This window comes from Phyllobates terribilis, unplaced genomic scaffold (genome assembly GCF_046119375.1).
Source record: "Phyllobates terribilis strain yellow unplaced genomic scaffold, ASM4611937v1 Scaffold_1__5_contigs__length_1240528914, whole genome shotgun sequence".
Classification (NCBI taxonomy): domain Eukaryota; kingdom Metazoa; phylum Chordata; class Amphibia; order Anura; family Dendrobatidae; genus Phyllobates; species Phyllobates terribilis.
In genome coordinates, this window is record NW_027362761.1 from 219,458,675 (window position 1) to 219,481,411 (window position 22,737).

Genomic DNA, 22,737 nt, shown 5'->3' on the forward strand with positions numbered 1-22,737 from the left:
TAATGGGAATTTGTCATTACTGTGGCCCTGCTCTATGTGTCCATAAATTCTTAGTGGGGTTTTTCCAAAAATTGGTCAGCCATTGGACTCACTGCATACCCTATAACAGTATAGCAGGATATCTCCTTTCTAATGGGAATTTTTCATTACTGTGGCCCTGCTCTATGTGTCTTTAAATTGTTAGTGGCGTTTTTCCTGAATTTGGTCAGCCTTTGGACTCACTGCATACCCTATAACTGTATAGCAGACTCTCTCCTTTCTAATGGGAATTTGTCGTTACTGTGGCCCTGCTCTATGTGTCCATAATTCTTAGAGGGGTTTTTACAAAAATTGGTCAGCCTTTGTACTCACTGCATACCCTATAACTGTATAGCAGACCCTCTCCTTTCTAATGGGAATATGTCGTTACTGTTGCTGTGCTCTATGTGTCTTTAACTTCACAGTGGGTTTTTTCCTAAATTTGGTTAGCCGTTGGACTCACTGCGTACCCTATAACTGTATAGCAGACTCTCTCCTTTCTAATGGGAATTTGTTGCTATTGTGGCCCTGCTCTATGTGTCTTTAACTTCTTAGTGGGTTTTTTCCTAAATTTGTTCAGCTGTTGGACTCACTGCATACCCTATAACTGTATAGCAGACTCTCTCCTTTCTAATGGGAATTTGTTGCTATTGTGGCCCTGCTCTATGTGTCTTTAACTTCTTAGTGGGGTTTTTCCTAAATTTGTTCAGCTGTTGGACTCACTGCATACCCTATAACTGTATAGCAGACTTTATCATTTCTAATGGGAATTTGTCATTACTGTAGCCCTGCTCTATGTGTTTTTAAATTCTTAGTGGTTTTTTTCCTAAATTTGGTCAGTCGTTGGACTCACTGCATACCCTATAGCTCTATAGCATGCTCTCTCCTTTCTAATGGGAATTTGTCGTTACTTTGGCCCTGCTCTATGTGTCTTTAATTTCTTATTGGGGTTTTTCCTAAATTTGGTCAGCCGTTGGACTCACTGCATACACTATGACTGTATAGCAGACTCTCTCCTTTCTAATGGGAATTTTTCGTTACTGTAGCCCTGCTCTGTGTATCTTTAAATTCTTAGTGAGGTTTTTCCTAAATTTGCTCAGCCTTTGGACAAACTGCATTCCCTATAACTGTATAGCAGACTCTCTACTTTCTAATGGGAATTTGTCATTACTGTGGCCCTGCTCTATGTGTCTTTAACCCCTTTACCCCCGAGGGTGGTTTGCACGTTAATGACCAGGCCAATTTTTGCAATTCTGACCACTGTCACTTTATGAGGTAATTACTCGGGAATGCTTCAACTGATCCCCCTGATTCTGAGATTGTTTTTTCGTGACACATTGTACTTCATGATTGTCATAAAATTTCTTCTATATCACTTGCGTTTATTTGTGAAAAAAACGGAAATTTGTCAAAAATTTTGCAATTTTCAAAATTTGAATTTTTATGCCCTTAAATTAGAGAGATGTGTCACACAAAATACTTAATAAATAACATTTCCCACATGTTTACTTTACATCAGCACAATTTTGGAACTGAAATTTTTTTTGTTAGGGAGCTATAAGGATTAAAAGTTTACCAGCGATTTCTCATTTTTCCAACAAAATTTACAAAACCATTTTTTTAGGGACCACATCACATTTGAAGTCACTTTGAGAGGTCTTTATGACAGAAAATACCCAAAAGTGACACCATTCTAAAAACTGCACCCCTCAAGGTGCTCAACACCACATTTAAGAACTTTATTAACCCTTCAGGTGCGTCACAGGAATTTTTGGAATGTGGAAGAAAAAAATGAACATTTAATTTTTTTCACAAAAATGTTACAATAGACCCAATTTTTTTTTTATTTTTGCAGTGGTAACAAGAAAAAATGGACCCCAAAATGTGTTGTGCAATTTCCCCTGGGCACGCAGATACCCCATATGTGGGGAAAAACCACTATTTGGGTGCACGGCAGGGCTCGGAAGGGAAGGAGCGCCATTTGACTTTTTGATTGTAAAATTTGCTTGAATAATTAGCGGACGCCATGTTGCGTTTGTAGAGCCTCTGATGTGCCTCAACAGTGGAAACCCCCCACAAGTGACCCCATTTTGGAAACTAGACCCCCAAGGCACCTATCTAGATGCATAGTGAGCACTTGGAACCCCCAGGTGCTTCACAAATTGATTCGTAAAAATGAAAAAGTGGAAAAAAAATACTTTTTTACGAATCAATTTGTGAAGCACCTAGGGGTTCCAAGTGCTCACTATGCATCTATATAGGTGCTTTGGGGGGTCTAATTTCCAAAATGGGGTCACTTGTGGGGGAGCTCCAATGTTTAGGCACACAGGGGCTCTCCAAACGCAACATGGTGTCTGCTAACAATTTGAGCCGATTTTCCATTCAATTTGTTAGCGGACACCATGTCGCGTTTGGAGAGTCCCTGATGTGCCTAAACAGTGGAAACCCCCCACAAGTGACCCCATTTTGGAAACTAGACCCCTCAAGGATTTTATCAAGATGTATAGTGAACATTTTGAACCCAGAGGTACGACACAAAATTTGATAACATTAGGTCATCATATTGAATAAGTTGTCATTAGTCTTGAGCGCAAGTGCTCACTACTTGAGTTTGCATCGGGTACTCAGGTATGCACCATGTACTGCGTGTGCTCGAGTGACATGCTCGAGTCCCTGCCCCGCATGTTTCAGGGTTATTAGACACCCAAAAAAAAACATGCGGGGATCGCTCATGCATGGCAGGCAATCCCCGCAAAGTTTTTTTGGCCGCGAAGCATATGGGGCGGAGACTCGAGCATGTCACTCAAATACCCACGATACTCAGTGCATACCCGAGCACCCGATGCAAACTCAAGTAGTGAGCACTTGCGCTCAACACTAGTCGCCATATCGTCATCTTTTTTTCTTACTTTTGAAAAAAATCCCAACCCCATCACAACCCTAACCCCAACCCCAGCCCTAACCCTAGCCCTAACCCTAGCCCAACCTTAACCCTAGCACAACCCTAACCTGAGAGTTTAATTTTTACGCCGTTCCTAGTGCAGTATAAATGATTAGACGATTTTATTCTTCGGGTCGGTGCGACTACAGCGATACCAGAATCATATGGGGTTTTTATGATAGACAGCTGTCACACACTAAAAGACGTATTTTTTGTAAAATCTAGTTTTTGCATCGCCATATTTTGAGAGCTATAATTTTTCCAGATTTTGGCAGACAGAGTCATATGACGGCTTGCTTTTTGCGGGATGAGTTGACGTTTTTATTGGTTCCATTTTCAGGCACGTGACATTTTTTGATCGCTTTCTATTCAGATTTTTGCGAGGCAGAATAAACAAAAAACAACAATTCAGGAATTGTTTTTTTTATTTATTTATTTTATTCTGTACCGCATGTGGTAAAATTGATAAGGTAGCTTTATTCTTTGGGTCAGTACGTTTACAGCGGTACCACATTTATATAGTTTTTCTATGTTTTGCACTTTTACATAACAAAAGCAATTTTACAGAAAAAATTATTTTTTAGCATCGCTTTATTCTGAGAGCTATAACTTTTTTATTTTTCAGCTGATGGAGCTGTATGGCGGCTTGTTTTTTGCGGGACGAGATGACGTTTTCAGCGGTACTGTATTTATTTATATTCGTATTTTTGATCGCGTGTTATTCCATTTTTTGTTTGGTGGTATGGTGATAAAGCATTGTTTTTTGCTTCGTGTTTTTTTTATTTTTTTTTCCGTGTTCACTGAAGGGGTTTACTAGTGGGACAATTTTATAGGTCAGGTCGTTCCGGATGCGGCGATACCAAATATGTGTACTTTTATTGTTTTTTTTTCATAATAATAATTATTGATGGGTACATTATATTTTTATTTTTGGTGATTATTTTTTTTTTTATATTTTTACAATTTTTTTTTTTTTCACTTTATGACAGTTTTTTTACTTTTTTACTTTGTGCCACTATGGGACTTTCACTTTTTTTTCTCTGATCGCCTGCATGACACAGGAATGGAGCACCATCCCTGTGCCATGCAGGCTGTCAGAGCTGGACAGGGAGAAGATAGTTTGGAAATGCACTGCACATGTCCAAAAAATCTTCCTGCTGTCTGGTGACCCGGATGTTGTCATGACGACATCGGGACGTCATGGCAACATCCAGGAAGCCGCGGCAGACAGCGCTGGAGGCTGGAAGAGGAGGTGAGTACACCGATCACCTCCCCTTAGCCACTGCAATGCTGCGATCGACTTCGATCGCAGCATTGCGGGGGTTAATGTTCCGGGAGGGGTGCACACCCTGCACATAGTACCGGGTGTCAGCTGTGACAATCAGCTGACACCCGGCGGCGATCGCGCCCGCACAGCCTGTGTGCGGGCGAAATCGCCAGTGCGTATTAATACGTATCTGGTCCATAAGTCCCAGGGCACAGATACGTACTAATACGCCCTATGTCGTAAAGAAGTTAAATTCTTAGTGGGGTTATTCCTAAAATTGGTCAGCTGTTGGACTCACTGCATACCCTATAACTGTATAGACACATACATCGGATATGAAGGCTTATTCCTGTGGCCTTCAGCTAAAACAGACGGTGGAATGACATTTAAAATGATGAGAAAGAGGTGCAAAAGTGTGGAGGACAGCTTTACACATGTATTTGAGAACTCTGCGCATAACGAGAGAACAACAATCGATTTCTTGGTTACATTTCTTGAGAATAATCCAAGTGTTTTTCGGTAATTACTTCCTCCAAACGAATTGCTCCACCGCCCATCAAGGCAAACGCGGGATACATTGTTCCGATGCAATCCACTGCTCTTTCATATAGACATTTCATGTTGGTGGCATTGTAGAACCCCACTTTTCGATTTTCATAGTCCAGGCAAACCCCTATTCGGACAGGCAGAGGGAGAATGCGCTCCCCATAAGTGGTGGAAACATTAGACGCTTTGGGGATAATGAGCTTTCTCATGCCTATTGTAGCCAAGGTGAAAGGCTGGGACGAGTCAAAGGCAACATCTTCACTGCCACTGTCGTGACCACTATCCTGATCATATCTGGGACTACTAATGTCACAAGGGTTTTGGAGCCATTCTTGCAGCTTGATATCCGACGCAACTCCAACTTTCACCATGTATGAGTATGGCTCGACTGAGAAGGCCCAAAAATGCTTGCCCTTAGTGATGCCAGCATCGCCAATAATGTAGTCAAGGCACATGTAACACCCTACTTGAACACGTTCAGCTCCGAGTAGTAAGGGACGACCGGCGACACTTTCCAAGTTGTTCCTTCTGTCGTTAAGCATCAGGTGCTCCTTGTTAAAGCCACATTTATCATCAAACAGAAAGCTGAACACTGGAGCAGGTGGTGTCTGGAGGACGACTTCTTTGCTGTGGGTGCTGCACATGGAGCCCCTAAGGCCCTGCACCCGGAAGCAGTAGGAGCTGTTTAGGTCCAGATCAGAGATGACTTTACTTGTACTTGTTGCTTCAATTTCATTCCATGAAGGATCTTGATTTTTATCAAGTTTGCGATACTCCAGAATATAGCCATCTGTGAAGCCGGAGTCGTTACGCTGATTCCAGCAGATCTTTGCGTTGTTGTACACTCTGCTCTCATCCGTTTTGATCTGCGGCACCTCTAGAGCTTTGGAGAAAGACAAGTCATTCAATAAAGCTTCTTCCTTAGAAATATCAACCAAATAGTCTTCAAAGCTGGAACCTGCAGCTGGGCGGAAAGTTTTCAAAGATTCTGAAGCTTTCTGAATTCTGGTTTGGAGCGGCTTTGCAGTTTGAACAAAGCAGGAGTGATCAGTCTCCTTCAAGACTTCTTGTGCATATCCCACCACCCCATTATTCTCCAGGAGGCCCTGATATTCCTCCAGCTGACTCTGTAGTTTCTCTAATCTAGAGGTCTGGGAACGCTTTATAGACTGCAGCACAAACGCTTTCCTATCTTCCAAAATATTAAATAGTTTCTCAAAGTTGTAGGTAGCCTCTTCTATGGCTTGATCTCCATTGCTCTCAGTTCTTCTGATTAAAATCTCCAGTTCTGTTATCTGGGTGTTCACTTGACTCTCTTTGCTGATAAGATAACTGATGCCCTTGCTAAGCTTCTCCTTCAGCGTTTTGTAGGCGTTGCTCATGGTGGTCACTCTGTGGTTTGCATGTGATCCTGAGAGTTTACACAAATGACAAACCGGTCTTCTGCAGATGTCACAATACATGTCTACCTTCTCCGACTCGTGTTCAGGACACAAGAGCACTTTAGGTCTGAAGTTTGTTGTAGGTGCACCATATTCATGCTGGGCTTTGATGGTCCCCCAGGGATGGTTGATCTTGAAGCATTCATTGCAGAAGCTGGCGCTGCAATCCAAGCAGCTCTTTGTAGATTGTTGGAATGGAGGTTTGCAAAAGTCACACATGATGGCGGTAGCAGCGCGAGTCGCCTGTCTGTAGCGTTCTACTATAGACTCCAACGTAAAGTTCCGAAAAAGGCCATTAATTCCTCGCTCTCCAAGGTCCACGTCACGTAAGCAGCCGGGACACGACAATGAAGTAATTCTAGGGGTTAAAGAATTGCGCTTCGACAATTGATCCTCTCTATGCTGGGTGACTGCATGCGGACGCGGGGGCTTCCAGGTGTTGACGTTTCGGAGCTCACATCCCTAGAGTCCTCCAGAGACATGAAGAGCAGCTCCTTCACACACTTGTGACAGATGCTGTGCTGACATGGTAAAATCAGTGGCTGTGTGTACAACTCCTTACAGGCAGGGCATAAAAGCTCACGCTCGATATTTCTGATGGTATCTTTGCTGTTCCCAGCCTCCGGCACCTGCTCAGTCTCCATCCTCGGAGCGGTCACCGCACGTCAAGCCGCAGATACATTAAGGGGCGCAGTCAGGAACTTCCAGAGCCCCGCGTTCTATGCACCGATTGTGACGTAACAGTGAGCGAGCAGCGGCCGCTGTAATACGTAAAGCGCGGCACACGAGCGATAACCAGGACACGTCTTGCGCTCTGCGGCTCGTCGTGCGGTGACCGCTCCGAGGATGGAGACTGAGCAGGTGCCGGAGGCTGGGAACAGCAAAGTTACCATCAGAAATATCGAGCGTGAGCTTTTATGCCCTGCCTGTAAGGAGTTGTACACACAGCCACTGATTTTACCATGTCAGCACAGCATCTGTCACAAGTGTGTGAAGGAGCTGCTCTTCATGTCTCTGGAGGACTCTAGGGATGTGAGCTCCGAAACGTCAACACCTGGAAGCCCCCGCGTCCGCATGCAGTCACCCAGCATAGAGAGGATCAATAGACTCCTTAGATCATTGTCGAAGCGCAATTCTTTAACCCCTAGAATTACTTCATTGTCGTGTCCCGGCTGCTTACGTGACGTGGACCTTGGAGAGCGAGGAATTAATGGCCTTTTTCGGAACTTTACGTTGGAGTCTATAGTAGAACGCTACAGACAGGCGACTCGCGCTGCTACCGCCATCATGTGTGACTTTTGCAAACCTCCATTCCAACAATCTACAAAGAGCTGCTTGGATTGCAGCGCCAGCTTCTGCAATGAATGCTTCAAGATCAACCATCCCTGGGGGACCATCAAAGCCCAGCATGAATATGGTGCACCTACAACAAACTTCAGACCTAAAGTGCTCATGTGTCCTGATCACGAGTCGGAGAAGGTGGACATGTATTGTGAAATCTGCAGAAGACCGGTTTGTCATTTGTGTAAACTCTCAGGATCACATGCAAACCACAGAGTGACCACCATGAGCAACATCTACAAAACGCTGAAGGAGAAGCTTAGCAAGGGCATCAGTTATCTTATCAGCAAAGAGAGTCAAGTGAAGACCCAGATAACAGAACTGGAGATTTTAATCAGAAGAACTGAGAGCAATGTAGATCAAGCCATAGAAGAGGCTACCTACAACTTTGAGAAACTATTTAATATTTTGGAAGATAGGAAAGCATTTGTGCTGCAGTCTATAAAGCGTTCCCAGACCTCTAGATTAGAGAAACTACAGAGTCAGCTGGAGGAATATCAGGGCCTCCTGGAGAATAATGGGCTGGTGGGATATGCACAAGAAGTCTTGAAGGAGACTGATCACTCCTGCTTTGTTCAAACTGCAAAGCCGCTCCAAACCAGAATTCAGAAAGCTTCAGAATCTTTGAAAACTTTCCGCCCAGCTGCAGGTTCCAGCTTTGAAGACTATTTGGTTGATATTTCTAAGGAAGAAGGTTTATTGAATGACTTGTCTTTCTCCAAAGCTCTAGAGGTGCCGCAGATCAATACGGATGAGAGCAGAGTGTACAACAACGCAAAGATCTGCTGGAATCAGCGTAACGACTCCGGCTTCACAGATGGCTATATTCTGGAGTACAGCAAACTTGATAAAAATCAAGATCCTTCATGGAATGAAATTGAAGCAACAAGTACAAGTAAAGTCATTTCTGATCTGGACCTAAACAGCTCCTACTGCTTCCGGGTGCAGGGCCTTAGGGGCTCCATGTGCAGCACCCACAGCAAAGAAGTCGTCCTCCAGACACCACCTGCTCCAGTGTTCAGCTTTCTGTTTGATGATAAATGTGGCTTTAACAAGGAGCACCTGATGCTTAACGACAGAAGGAACAACATGGAAAGTGTCGCCGGTCGTCCCCTACTACTCGGAGCTGAACGTGTTCAAGTAGGGTGTTACATGTGCCTTGACTACATTATTGGCGATGCTGGCATCACTAAGGGCAAGCATTTTTGGGCCTTCTCGGTCGAGCCTTACTCATACATGGTGAAAGTTGGAGTTGCGTCTGATATCAAGCTGCAAGAATGGCTCCATAACCCTTGTGACATTAGTAGTCCCAGATATGATCAGGATAGTGGTCACGACAGTGGCAGTGAAGATGTTGCCTTTAACTCGCCCCAGCCTTTCACCTTGGCTACAATAGGCATGAGAAAGCTCTTTATCCCCAAAGCGTCTAATGTTTCCACCACTTATGGGGAGCGCATTCTCCCTCTGCCTGTCCGAATAGGGGTTTGTCTGGACTATGAAAAGGGAAAAGTGGGGTTCTACAATGCCACCAACATGAAATGTCTGTATGAAAGAGCAGTGGATTGCATCGGAACAATGTATCCCGCGTTTGCCTTGATGGGCGGTGGAGCAATTCGTTTGGAGGAAGTAATTACTGAAAAACACTTGGATTCTCAAGAAATGTAACCAAGAAATCGATTATTGTTCTCTCGTTATGTGCAGAGTTCTCAAATACATGTCTAAAGCTGTCCTCCACGCTTTTGCACCTCCTTCTCGTCATTTTAAATGTCATTCCACCATCTGTTTTAGCTGAAGGCCACAGAAATAAGCTTTCTTATCCGATGTATGTGTCTGAACGTCTGTCCCTTACAATTACTCTCCTTTTAAAGGGCTTTTTTTTTTTTAAGAATGAAATATCAGATTTTATTGTCTAGAAACATTTAATTCTAGATTATTTTAGGTGTACCTATAACTGTATAGCAGAACATCTCCTTTCCAATATGAACATGTCGTACTTGTTACTGTGGCCCTGCTCTATGTGTCTTTAAGTTCTTAGTGGGGGTTTTTCCTAAATTTGGTCAGCCGTTGGACTCACTGCATACCCTATAACTGTATAGCTGACCCTCTCCTTTCTAATGGGAGCATGTCGTATTCGTTACTGTGGCCCTGCTCTATGTGTCTTTAACTACTTAGTGGGGTTTTTCCTAAATTTGGTCAGCCGTTAGACTCACTGCATACCCTATAATTGTATAGCAGACTCTCTCCTTTCTAATGGAAATTTGTTGCTATTGTGGCCCTGCTCTATGTGTCTTTAAATTCATAGTGGGGTTTTTCCTAAATTTGGTCAGCCATTGAACTCACTGCATACCCTATAACTCTATAGTAGACCCTTTCCTTTCTAATGGGAACATGTCGCACTTGTTACTGTGGCCCTGCCTTCTGTATGTGTCTTTCAATTCTTAGTGGGGTTTTTCCTAAATTTGGTCAGCCGTTGGACTCACTGCATACCCTATAACTGTATAGCAGACCCTCTCTTTTCTAATGGGAATTTGTTGATACTGTGGTCGTGCTCTATGTGTCTAACTTCTTAGTGGGGTTTTTCCTAAAATTGGTCAGCCGTTGGAATTACTGCATACCCTATAACTGTACAGCAGGATATCTCCTTTCTAATGGGAATTTTTCGTTACTGTGGCCCTGCTCTATGAGTCCATAAATTCTTACTGGGGTTTTTTCTAAATTTGGTCAGCCGTTGGACTCACTGCATAGCCTATACCGGTATAGCAGACTCTCTCCTTTCTAATGGGAATTTGTCGTTACTGTGGCCCTGCTCTATGTGTCTTTAAATTCTTAGTGGGTTTTTTCCTAAATTTGGTGAGCCTTTGGACTCACTGCATACCCTATAACTGTATAGCAGCCTCTCTCCTTTCTAATGGGAATTTGTTGCTATTTTGGCCCTGCTCTATGTGTCTTTAACTTCTTAGTGGGGTTTTTCCTAAATTTGGTCAGCCTTTGGACTCACTGCATACCCTATAACTGTATAGCAGACCCTCTCTTTTCTAATGGGAATTTGTTGATACTGTGGTCGTGCTCTATGTGTCTTTAACTTCTTAGTGGGGTTTTTCCTAAAATTAGTCAGCCGTTGGATTCACTGCATACCCTATAACAGTATAGCAGGATATCTCCTTTCTAATGGGAATTTTTCGTTACTGTGGCCCTGCTCTATGTGTCTTTAATTTCTTTGTGGGGTTTTTCCTAAATTTGTTCAGCCGTTGGACTCACTGCATAGCCTATACCTGTATAGCAGACTATCTCCTTTCTAAAGGGAATTTGTCGTTACTCTGGCCCTGCTGTCTAATGGGAATTTGTCGTTACTAGGTGTCTTTAATTTCTTAGTGGGATTTTTCCTTAATTTCGTCAGCAGTTGGACTCACTGCATACCCTATAACTGTATAGCAGACTCTCTCCTTTCTAATAAGAACATGTCGTACTTGTTACTGTGGCCCTGCTCTATGTGTCTTTAAATTCTTAGTGCGGTCTTTCCTAAATTTGGTCAGTTGTTGAACTCACAGCATACCCTATTACTGTATAGCAGACTCTCTCCTTTCTAATGGGAATTTGTTGTTACTGTGGCCCTGCTCTATGTGTCCATAAATTATTAGTGAGGTCTTTCCTAAACTTGGTTAGCCGTTGAACTCACTGCATACTCTATAACTTTATAGCAGACTCTCTACTTTCTAATGGGAATTTGTCATTACTGTGGCCCTGCTCTATGTGTCCATAAATTCTTAGTGGGGTTTTTCCAAAATTTGGTCAGCCGTTGGGCTCAGTGCATACCCTATAACTGTATAGCAGACCCTCTCTTTTCTAATGGGAATTTGTTGATACTGTGGTCGTGCTCTATGTGTCTAACTTCTTAGTGGGGTTTTTCCCATATTTGGTCAGCCTTTGAACTCACTGCATACCCTATAACTGTATAGCAGACTCTCTCCTTTCTAATGGGAATTTGTCGTTACTGTGGCCCTGCTCTATATGTCTATAAATTCTTAGTGGGGTTTTTCCAAAAATTGGTCAGCCTTTGGACTCACTGCATACCCTATAACTGAATAGCAGACTCTCTCCTTTGTAATGGGAATTTGTTGCTATTGTGGCCCTGCTCTATGTTTCTTTAATTTCTTAGTGGGATTTTTCCTAAATTTGGTCAGCCATTGGACTCTCTGCGTACCCTATAACTGTATAGCAGACTCTCTCCTTTCTAACGGGAACGTGTTGTTACTGTGGTCCTGCCATATGTGTCTTTAAATTCTTAGTGGGGTTTTTCCTAAATTTGGTCAGCCTTTGTACTGACTCTATACCCTTTAACTGTAAAGCAGACCCTTTCCTTTCTAATGGGAATGTGTCATTACTGTGGCCCTGTTCTATGTGTCTTTAAATTCTTAGTAGGGTTTTTCCTAAACTTGGTCAGCCTTTGTACTCACTGCATACACTATAACTGTATAGCAGACTCTATCCTTTCTAATAAGAACATGTCTTACTTGTTACTGTGGCCCTGCTCTATGTGTCTCTAATTTCTTAGTGTGGTCTTTCCTAAATTTGGATAGCAGTTGGACTCATTGCATACCCTATAACTGTATAGCAGAATTTCTCCTTTCTAATAGGAATTTGTCATTACTGTGGCCCTGCTCTACGTGTCTTTAAATTCATAGTGGGGTTTTTCCAAAAATTGGTCAGCCGTTGGACTCACTGCATACCCTATAACTGTCTAGCAGACTCTTTGCTTTCTAAAGGGAATTTGTCATTACAGTGGCCGTGCTCTATGTGTCTTTAAATTTTTAGTGGGGTTTTTACTAAATTTGGTCAGCCTTTGGACTCACTGCATACCCTATAACTATATAGCAGACCCTCTCCTTTCTAATGGGAATATGTCGTACTTGTTACAGTGGACCTGCTGTATGTGTCTTTCAATTCTTAGTGGGGTTTTTCCTAAATTTGGTCAGCCATTGGACTCACTGCATACCCTTTACCTGTATAGCAGACTCTCTCCTTTCTAATGGGAATTTGTTGTTACTGTGGCCCTGCTCTATGTGTCCATAAATTATTAGTGAGGTCTTTCCTAAACTTGGTTAGCCGTTGGACTCACTGCATAGCCTATAACTGTATAGCAGACCCTCTCTTTTGTAATGGGAATTTGTTGATACTGTGATCGTGCTCTATGTATCTAACTTCTTAGTAGGGTTTTTCCTAAATTTGGTCAGCCGTTGGACTCTCTGCATACCCTGTAACTGTATAGCAGGATATCTCCTTTCTAATGGGAATTTTTTGTTACTGTGGCCCTGCTCTATGTGTCTTTAATTTCTTAGTGGGGTGTTTCCTAAAATTGGTCAGCCTTTGGACTTAATGCATTCCCTATAACTGTAAAGCAGACCCTCTCCTTTCTAATGGGAACATGTCTTCCTTATTCCTGTGGCCCTGCTCTATGTCTCTTTCAATTCTTAGTGGGGTTTTTCCTTAATTTCGTCAGCAGTTGGACTCACTGCATACCCTATAACTGTATAGCAGACTCTCTCCTTTCTAATGAGAATTTGTCATTACTGTGGCCTTCTCTATGTGTCTTTAAATTCATAATGGGATTTTTCCTAAAATTGATCAGCTGTTGCTCTGACTGCATACCCTATAACTATATAGCGGACCCTCTTCTTTCTAAGGGGAATTTGTCATTACTGTGGCCCTGCTCTATGTATCTTTAAATTATTAGTGAGTTTTTTCCTAAAATTGGTCAGCCATTGGACTCACTGCATACCCTATAACTGTATAGCAGACTCTCTCCTTTCTAATAAGAACATGTCGTACTTGTTACTGTGGCCCTGCTCTATGTGTCTTTAAATTCCTAGTGGGGTCTTTACTAAATTTGGTCAGCCGTTGGACTCACTGCATTCCCTATAACTGTATAGCAGACTCTGTCCTTTCTAATGGGAATTTGTCATTACAGTGGCCGTACTCTATGTGTCTTTAACTTCTTAGTGGGGTTTTTCCTAAATTTGGTCAGCCATTGGACTCACTGCATACGCTATACCTGTATAGCAGACTCTCTCCTTTCTAATGGGAAGTTGTTGCTATTGTGGCCCTGCTCTAGGTGTCTTTAACTTCTTAGTGGAGTTTTTCCTAAATTTGGTCAGCCGTTGGACTCACTGCATACTCTATAACTGTATAATAGACTCTATCCTTTCTAAAGGGAATTTGTCGATACTGTGGCACTGCTCTATGTGTCTTTTATTTCTTAGTGGGGTTTTTCCTAAATTTGGTCAGCCGTTGGACTCACTGCATACCCTATAACTGAATAGCAGACTCTCTCCTTTCTAAAGGGAATTTGTTGTTACTTTGGCCCTGCTCTATGTTTCATTAAATTATTTGTGTTTTTTTTCCTAAAATTGGTCAGCCGTTGGACTCACTGCATACCCTATACCTGTATAGCAGACCCTCTCCTTTCTAATGGGAATTTGTCATTAGTGTGGCCCTGCTCTATATGTCTTTAAATTCTTAGTGTTTTTTTTACTAAATTTGCTCAGCCGTTGGACTCACTGCATACCCTATAACTGTATAGCAGGCTCTCTCCATTCTAATGGGAATTTTTCTTTACTGTGTCCCTGCTCTATGTTTCTTTAATTTCTTAGTGGGGTTTTTCCTAAATTTGGTCAGCCGTTGGACTCACTGCATACCCTATAACGGTATAGCAGACTCTCTCCTTTCTATTGGGAATTTGTCGTTACTGTGGCCCTGCTCTATGTGTCTTTAAATTCGTAGTGGGGTTTTTCTTAAATTTGGTCAGCCTCTGGATTCACTGCATACCCTATAACTGTATAGCAGATTCTCTCCTTTCTAATTGGAACTTGTAGTTACTTTGGCCCTGGTATATATGTCTTTTAATTCTTAGTTGGGATTTTCCTACATTTGTTCAGCCTTTATACTCACTGCATACCCTATAACTGTATAGCAGACTCTCTCCTTTCTATTGGGAATGTGTCATTACTGTGGCCCTGCTCTATGTGTCTTTAAATTCTTAGTGGGGTCGTTCCTAAATTTGGATAGCCGTTGGACTCACTGCATACCCTATAACTGTATAGCACTCTCCTTTCTAATGGGAATTTGTCGTTACTGTGGCCCTAGTATATTTGTCTTTAAATACTTAGAGGGGATTTCCTAAAATTTGTCACACGTTGGACTCACTGCATACACTATAAATGTATAGCAGAACATCTCCTTTCTAATATGAACATGTCACATTTGTTACTGTGGCCCTGCTCTATGTGTCTTTGAATCCTTAGTAGGTTTTTTCCTAAAACTAAACAGCCGTTGGACTCACTGAATACCCTATAACTGTAGAGCAGACCCTCTCCTTTTAAAGGGAATGTGTCATTATTGTGGCCGTGTTCCATGTGTCTTTAAATTCTTAGTGGGGTTTTCCATAAAACTGGTTAGCCGTTGGACTCACTGCATACCCTTTAATTGTATGGCAGACTCTTTCCTTTCTAATGGAAATCTGTCATTACTGTGGCCCTGCTCTATGTGTCTTTAAATTCTTAGTGTTCTTTATCCTAAATTTCATCAGCGGTTGGACTCACTCCCTACCCTATAACTGTATAGCAGACCCTCTCCTTTCTAATGGGAATTTGTTGCTATTGTGGCCCTGCTCTATGTGTGTTTACCTTCTTAGTGGGGTTTTTCCTAAATTTGGTCAGCCGTTGGACTCACTGCATACCTTATAACTGTATAATAGACTCTATCCTTTCTAAAGGGAATTAGTTGATACTGTGACACTGCTCTATGTGTCTTTAATTTCTTAGTGGGGTATTTCCTAAATATGGTCAGCCGTTGGACTCACTGCATACCCTATAACTGTATAGCAGACTCTCTCCTTTCTAATGGGAATTTGTTGTTACTGTGGCCCTGCACTATGTGTCTTTATATTCTTAGTGGGGTTTTTACTAAATTTGGTCAGCCTTTGGACTCACTGCATACCCTATAACTGTATAGCAGACTCTTTCCTTTCTAATGGGAATATGTCAATACTGTGGCCCTGTGCTATATGTCTTTAACCCCTTACTGACATCTGACGTACTAATACGCGTCTGTGCACTGGGACTTAATGCCCAGACCCGTATTAGTACGTCATATCTTTAATGCGGCACCGCGACTTAAGTCGCGGTGACAGCATTAAAGTTACGGTGCCATCTTACCTCCTGGTAGATGGCGTCATCATCCCGGGGGCTGTCGCCGCCCCCCCGCACCAGCGATCACTGTGATTGGCTGTTCAAATCTGAACAGCCAATCACAGCATTTCTCACTGTTTCCGGCAATGTGATTGCCGGAAACAGTGATCTGCAGCCTAGGATCGGTGCTCCTATGAGCACCGATCCTAGACTGTTGCTAGGACACCCCAGCCCTGGCCCCGGACTGCTATGATCGGTGCGATCGCCGATCACATCGATCGCACCGATCGTAGCGCGACCGCGCGGTGACAGGGCGGTCATGGGGCGGTGACCGGCTTGTGACCTGCCTGTCACCGCCCCATGACCCCCTGTAAAGTGATTCAAGCCCCCAGACTGCTGTGATTGGAGCGATCGATGATGACATTGATCGCTCCAATCAGAGTACTTGAATACAGGTGACCAGGCGGTCACAGGGAGGTGTCACCTTTCTGTGACCCCCTGTGGTGCGTGCTCTGCTCCAGCCATGTCTGATTGGTGCAATCAGTGTCACCAATCAGATGGCTGGGGCACAACATGCACCACAGGGGGTCACAGAAAGGTGACACCTCCCTGTGACCGCCTGGTCACCTGTATTTAAGTACTCTGATTGGAGCAATCAATGTCATCAATGATTGCTCCAATCAGATTACCTCCACCTGTCACCACCCCATCATCACCCTGTGACCGCCCTGCAGACCCTCACATTTGGTGAGGATTTCTACAGAGCGATCACATCTGATGTGTCTGTGCTGGGCCTTGTAGTGCCACAGAATATTCTGTGACACCACAAGACCATCTTCTCACTGTTCCAGTCGCTGCTGCTGCCGCTGCTCCTGGATCTTCTGTTCCAGCGTCCTGGATCTTCTGTTCCAGCGTCCTGGATCTTCTGTTCCAGCGTCCTGGATCTTCTGTTCCAGCGTCCTGGATCTTCTGTTCCAGCGTCCTGGATCTTCTGTTCCAGCGTCCTGGATCTTCTGCTCCTGACCTGCTGTGGTTCCTGCTCCAGAGCCTGCTGCTGATCCTGCAGAGAAGACTTTGGTAAGTCTGTTCTCCCCTCATCCACCCCAATCCCCCCTCCCCCCTATTTTTACCCCCCCCCTTACCTTTTTTTCTGTGTCCTGCAGCGGTCTCCAGCTCTGGTCCGAGTATCCAGCTCCACTCCCGGTCACCAGCGACGGGCTCCTGGTCACCAGCGCCGGGCTCCCGGTCTCCTGCTCTGGGTCTTCTGTTCCAGTCCTGCAGACCCTTTGGTAAGTCCATCTCTGATCTCCCCTCATTCACCCCAATCCCCCTCTTCCCACTCCCCTGTCTTTTAACCCCCCTTCCCACCCCAGTGTCCCTGTTAATTCTTTTGCTTCTGATCTCCAGCTCCAGTACCGGTCTCCTGCTCCGGGCTCCTGGTCTCCTGCACCGGGCTCCTGGTCTCCTGTTCCGGGCTCCTGCGCCGGGCTCCCGGTCACCAGCTTCGGGCTCCTGGTCTCCTGCACCGGGCTCCTGGTCTCCTGCACCGGGCTCCTGGTCTCCTGTACCAGGCTCCTGGTCTCCTGTTCCGGGCTCCTGTGCCGGGCTCCCGGTCACCAGCTTCGGGCTCCTGGTCTCCTGCACCGGGCTCCTGGTCTCCTGCACCGGGCTCCTGGTCTCCTGCTCCGGGTTCCTGGTCTCCTGCTCCGGGCTCCCGGGCTCCTGCTCTGGGTCTTCTGTTCCAGTCCTGCTGACCCTTTGGTAAGTCCTATATCTGATCTCCCCTCATCCACCCCAATCCCCCTCTTCCCACTCCCCTGTCTTTTTACCCCTCTTCCCACTCCCCTGTCTTTTTACCCCCCTTCCCACCCCAATCCGCCTCACCCCAGTGTCCCTGTTAATTCTTTTGCTTCTGATCTCCAGCTCCAGTACCGGTCTCCTGCTCCCGTCTTCCTGCTCCGGGCTCCCGTCTTCCTGCTCCGGGCTCCCGGTCTCCAGCGCCGGGCTCCCGGTCTCCAGCGCCGGGCTCCCGGTCTCCAGCGCCGGGCTCTCGGTCACCAGCGCCGGGCTCTCGGTCACCAGCGCCGGGCTCCCGGTCTCCAGCGCCGGGCTCCCGGTCACCAGCGCCGGTCTCCAGCGCCGGGCTCCCGGTCTCCAGCGCCGGGCTCCCGGTCACCAGCGCCGGGCTCCCGGTCTCCAGCGCCGGGCTCCCGGTCCTGATAGAAGAACAGAGAGGACTTTGGTAAGTAATCTGATCTCCCCTCATCCTCCCCTCTTCCCACTCCCCACACATTTGTGCGCACATCCAGCAGCCGCCGAGTGTTGATCGGTGGCATAGTTCACCAATCCACACTCGTGCTCGCTGTTTGCACCACATACAGTATTTCCTTTTTCCACACACTCTAAATAAAGTACTGACACACACACACTCTCAAAGTATTGACACACACGCACCACATACATAACAAACAATGTCCTGCTCATCCCAAACTCAGTATTCAGCGGAGGAGGCTTACGCTAATCTTGCCTCCGACACTGACACTGACAGTGAGGGTGAGGATCCCACATTTCTTTGTTTCTCCGACTCCTCGTCGTCTTCCTCCTTCTCTTCTTCCTCAGGTTCTGCTGGCCCGCCCCGCCGTCGTCGCAGGAGAGATGTTCCAGCGCCCCCCACTACTGAGCCTATATGGACTTCACCCCCCGAAAATTATGAGCCGCTGATTCCTGATTTCGTAGCGGAATCAGGAATCAAGTTTGACACCACCGGCCTCACAGAAATAGACTTTTTCAAAGTCTTTTTCTCTGAGGATTTTATAAACCTCATGGTGGGCCAAACTAATTTATACGCTCATCAATTTTTTGAACAAAACCCCTCTTCATCATTTTCTAACTGGTCTCCTGTAGACGCAGTAGAAATGATGAAGTTTAGGGGCCTGGTCCTTCTTATGGGGATCTTGAAGAAGCCCGAGCTTCGGCAATACTGGAGTGTTGACGTTTTGTATAACACTCCAGTGTTCCGAATGGTCATGCCCCGGACACGTTTTGAGGCCATCCACAAGTTCTTGCATTACCAAGATAATGCAAGGTGTCCTGCACGCGATGACCCGAACTTTGATCGTCTTTTCAAAGTTCGGCCAGTCATCGAACACTTCAACAACAAGTTTGGTGAAGTGTACGTGCCCCAAAGGGACATCTGCGTGGATGAGTCCTTAATTTCTTTTAAGGGGCGGCTTGGATTCCGGCAGTACCTGCCCAGTAAGAGGGCAAGGTATGGGATCAAGCTGTATAAACTTTGCGAGAGTACCTCACGATACACTCACAAGTTTAGAGTTTATGAAGGGAAGGACTCCCTGATTGAACCCCCTGAATGCCCCCCTGTTCTGGGAGTGAGTGGGAAAATTGTGTGGGACTTGGTGCACCCACTGCTTGATAAAGGTTATCACCTCTACGTGGATAACTTTTATACAAGTATCCCGCTCTTCCAGTCCCTCTCTGCGCGACGTACCGCAGCCTCCAAAATGGGGACACTTGTGGGGGAGCTCCAATGTTTGGGCACACAGGGACTCTCTAAATGCAACATGGTGTCCGCTAACAAATTTAACGGAAAATCGGCTCAAATTGTTATCGACACCATGTTGCGTTTGGAGAGCCCCTGTGTCCCCAAGCATTGGAGCTCCCCCACAAGTGACCCCATTTTGTAAACTAGACCTCCCAAGGCACCTATCTAGATGCATAGTGAGCACTTGGAACCCCCAGGTGCTTCACAAATTGATTCGTAAAAATGAAAAAGGATTTTTTTTTTCATTTTTACCAATCAATTTTTGAAGCACCCGGGGGTTCCAAGTGCTCACTATGCATCTAGATAGGTGCCTTGGGGGGTCTAGTTTCCAAAATGGGGTCACTTGTGGGGGAGCTCCAATGTTTAGGCACACAGGGGCTCTCCAAACGCAACATGGTGTCCGCTAACAATTTGAGCCGATTTTCCATTCAATTTGTTTGCGGACACCATGTCGCGTTTGGAGAGTCCCTGATGTGCCTAAACAGTGGAAACCCCCCACAAGTGACCCAATTTTGGAAACTAGACCCCTCAAGGATTTTATCAAGATGTATAGTGAACATTTTGAACCCAGAGGTACGACACAGAATTTGATAACATTAGGTCATCATATTGAATAAGTTGTCATTAATCTTGAGCGCAAGTGCTCGCTACTTGAGTTTGCATCGGGTACTCAGGTATGCACCATGTACTGCGTGTGCTCGAGTGACATGCTCGAGTCCCTGCCCCGCATGTTTCACGGTTATTAGACACCCAAAAAAAACGATGCGGGGATCGCTTGTGCATGGCAGGCAATCCACGCAAAGTTTTTTTGGCCGTGAAGCATATAGTAACATAGTTTTTAAGGTTGAAGGAAGACTAAGTCCATCTAGTTCAACCCATAGCCTAACTTGTTGATCCAGAGGAAGAAAAAAAAAAAAACATGTGGCAAACACTAAGCTCCACATTGGGGAAAAAAAATTCTTTCCCGACTCCATACGACAATCAGACTAGTTCCCTGGATCAACGCCCTATCAAGGAATCTACTATTTATAACCTGTAATATTGTACTTTTTTAAGATAGGCATCCATGCCCTTCTTAAATTTTAACAGTGAATCACTCATTACAACATCATGCGGCAGAGAGTTCATCGTCTCACTGCTCTTACAGTAAAGAATCCCCGTCTGTGATTATGTTTAAACCTTCTTTCCTCCAGACGTAGAAGATGCCCCCTTGTCCCCGTCTCAGAGTAAAAAGATCAGTAGAAAGGTCTTTGTACTGTCCCCTCATATACTTGTACATAGTAATAAGATCACCCCTAAGCCTTCTTTTTTCCACAGTAAATAACCCCAAGTGTAATAACCTGTCTTGGTATTGCAGACCCCCCAGTCCTCTAATAACCTTGGTCGCTCTTCGCTGCACCCGTTCTAGTTCAGCTATGTCTTTCTTATAAACCGGAGACCAGAACTGTACACAGTATTCGAAGTGTGGTCGCACTAATGACTTGTATAGAGGTAAAATTATGTTCTCCTCATGAGCATCTATGCCTCTTTTAATGCATCCCATTATTTTATTTGCCTTTGCAGCAGCAGCCTGACACTGGCCACTAAACGTGAGCTTGTTGTCCACCAATACACCCAGGTCTTTTTCAGTTACAGTTTTGCCCAGTGTTTTACAATTAAGCATATAATTATACATTTTATTTCCCCTGCCCAAGTGCATTACCTTACATTTATCCCCATTAAAGCTCATTTGCCATTTATCAACCCAAGCTTCTAGTTTACATAGATCCTCCTGTAATATAAAATTGTCCTCCTCTGTATTGATTACCCTGCAGAGTTTAGTGTCATCTGCAAATATTGAAATATTACTCTGTATGCCCCCTACAAGGTCATTAATAAATATGTTAAAAAGAAGGGGGCCCAATACTGACCCCTGTGTTACCACACTGTTAACTGAGACCCAGTCTGAGTGTTTTCCATTAATAACCACCCTTTGTTTCCTATCACTGGGGCAGAGACTCGAGCATGTCACTCAAATACCCACGATACTCAGTGCATACCCGAGCACCTGATGCAAACTCAAGTAGTGAGCACTTGCGCTCAACACTAGTCGCCATATCGTCATCTTTTTTTCTTACTTTGGAAAAAAATCCCAACCCCATCACAACCCTAACCCCAACCCTAACCCTAGCCCAACCCTAACCCTAGCCCATCCCTAACCCTAGCACAACCCTAACCTGAGAGTTTATTTTTTACGCCGTTCCAAGGGCTGTATAAGTGATTAGACGACTTTATTCTTCGGGTCGGTGCGACTATAGCGATACCAGAATCATATGGGGTTTTTATGATAGACAGCTGTCACACACTAAAAGACGCATTTTTTGTAAAATCTAGTTTTTGCATCGCCATATTTTGAGAGCTATAATTTTTCCAGATTTTGGCAGACAGAGTCATGTGATGGCTTGTTTTTTGCGGGATGATTTGTCGTTTTCATTGGTGCCATATTCAGGCACGTGACATTTTTTGATCGCTTTCTATTCAGATTTTTGGGAGGCAGAATAAACAAAAACCAACAATTCAGGAATTGTTTTTTCTTTGTTTTTTTTATTCTGTTCCGCGTGTGGTAAAATTGATAAGGCAGCTTTATTCTTTGGGTCAGTACGTTTACAGCGGTACCACATTTATATCGTTTTTCTATGTTTTGCACTTTTACATAATAAAAGCAATTTTATAGAAAAAAATATTTTTTAGCATCGCTTTATTCTGAGAGCTATAACTTTTTTATTTTTCGGCTGATGGAGCTGTGTGGCGGATTGTTTTTTGCGGGACGAGATGATGTTTTCAGCGGTACTGTTTTTATTTATATTTGTATTTTTGATCGCGTGTTATTCCATTTTTTGTTTGGTGGTATGGTGATAAAGCATTGTTTTTTGCTTCGTGTTTTATTTTTTTTTTTTACTGTGTTCACTGAAGGGGTTAACTAGTGGGACAATTTTATAGGTCAGGTCATTCCGGACGTGGCGATACCAAATATGTGTACTTTTATTGTTTTTTTTTCATAATAATATTTATTGATGGGTACATTATATTTTTATTTTTGGTGGATTATTTTTTTTTATTTTATTTTTTTTTATTTTTACAATTTTTTTTTTTTTTTTTTTTCACTTTATGACAGTTTTTTAACTTTTTTACTTTGTTCCACTATGGGACGTTCACTTTTTTTTCTCTGATCGCCTGCATGGCACAGGAATGGAGCACCATCCCTGTGCCATGCAGGCTGTCAGAGCTGGACAGGGAGAAGATAGTTTGGAAATGCACTGCGCATGTCCAAAAAATCTTCCTGCTGTCTGGTGACCCGGATGTTGTCATGACGACTTCGGGTCGTCATTGCAACATCCAGGAGGCCGCGGCAGACAGCGCTGGAGGCTGGAAGAGGAGGTGAGTACACTGATCACCTCCCC

The 22,737-nt window shown here is 44.4% G+C and overlaps 2 pseudogenes; one reads left to right on the forward strand and one right to left on the reverse strand.

The window, feature by feature from the left end:
- Positions 1-4,681: 4,681 nt before the first annotated feature.
- On the reverse strand, positions 4,682-6,711 carry LOC141166411 (E3 ubiquitin-protein ligase TRIM36 pseudogene; annotated as a pseudogene).
- A 496-nt stretch (positions 6,712-7,207) lies between these two features.
- LOC141166403 (E3 ubiquitin-protein ligase TRIM36 pseudogene) lies at positions 7,208-9,220 on the forward strand (annotated as a pseudogene).
- Positions 9,221-22,737: the final 13,517 nt, after the last annotated feature.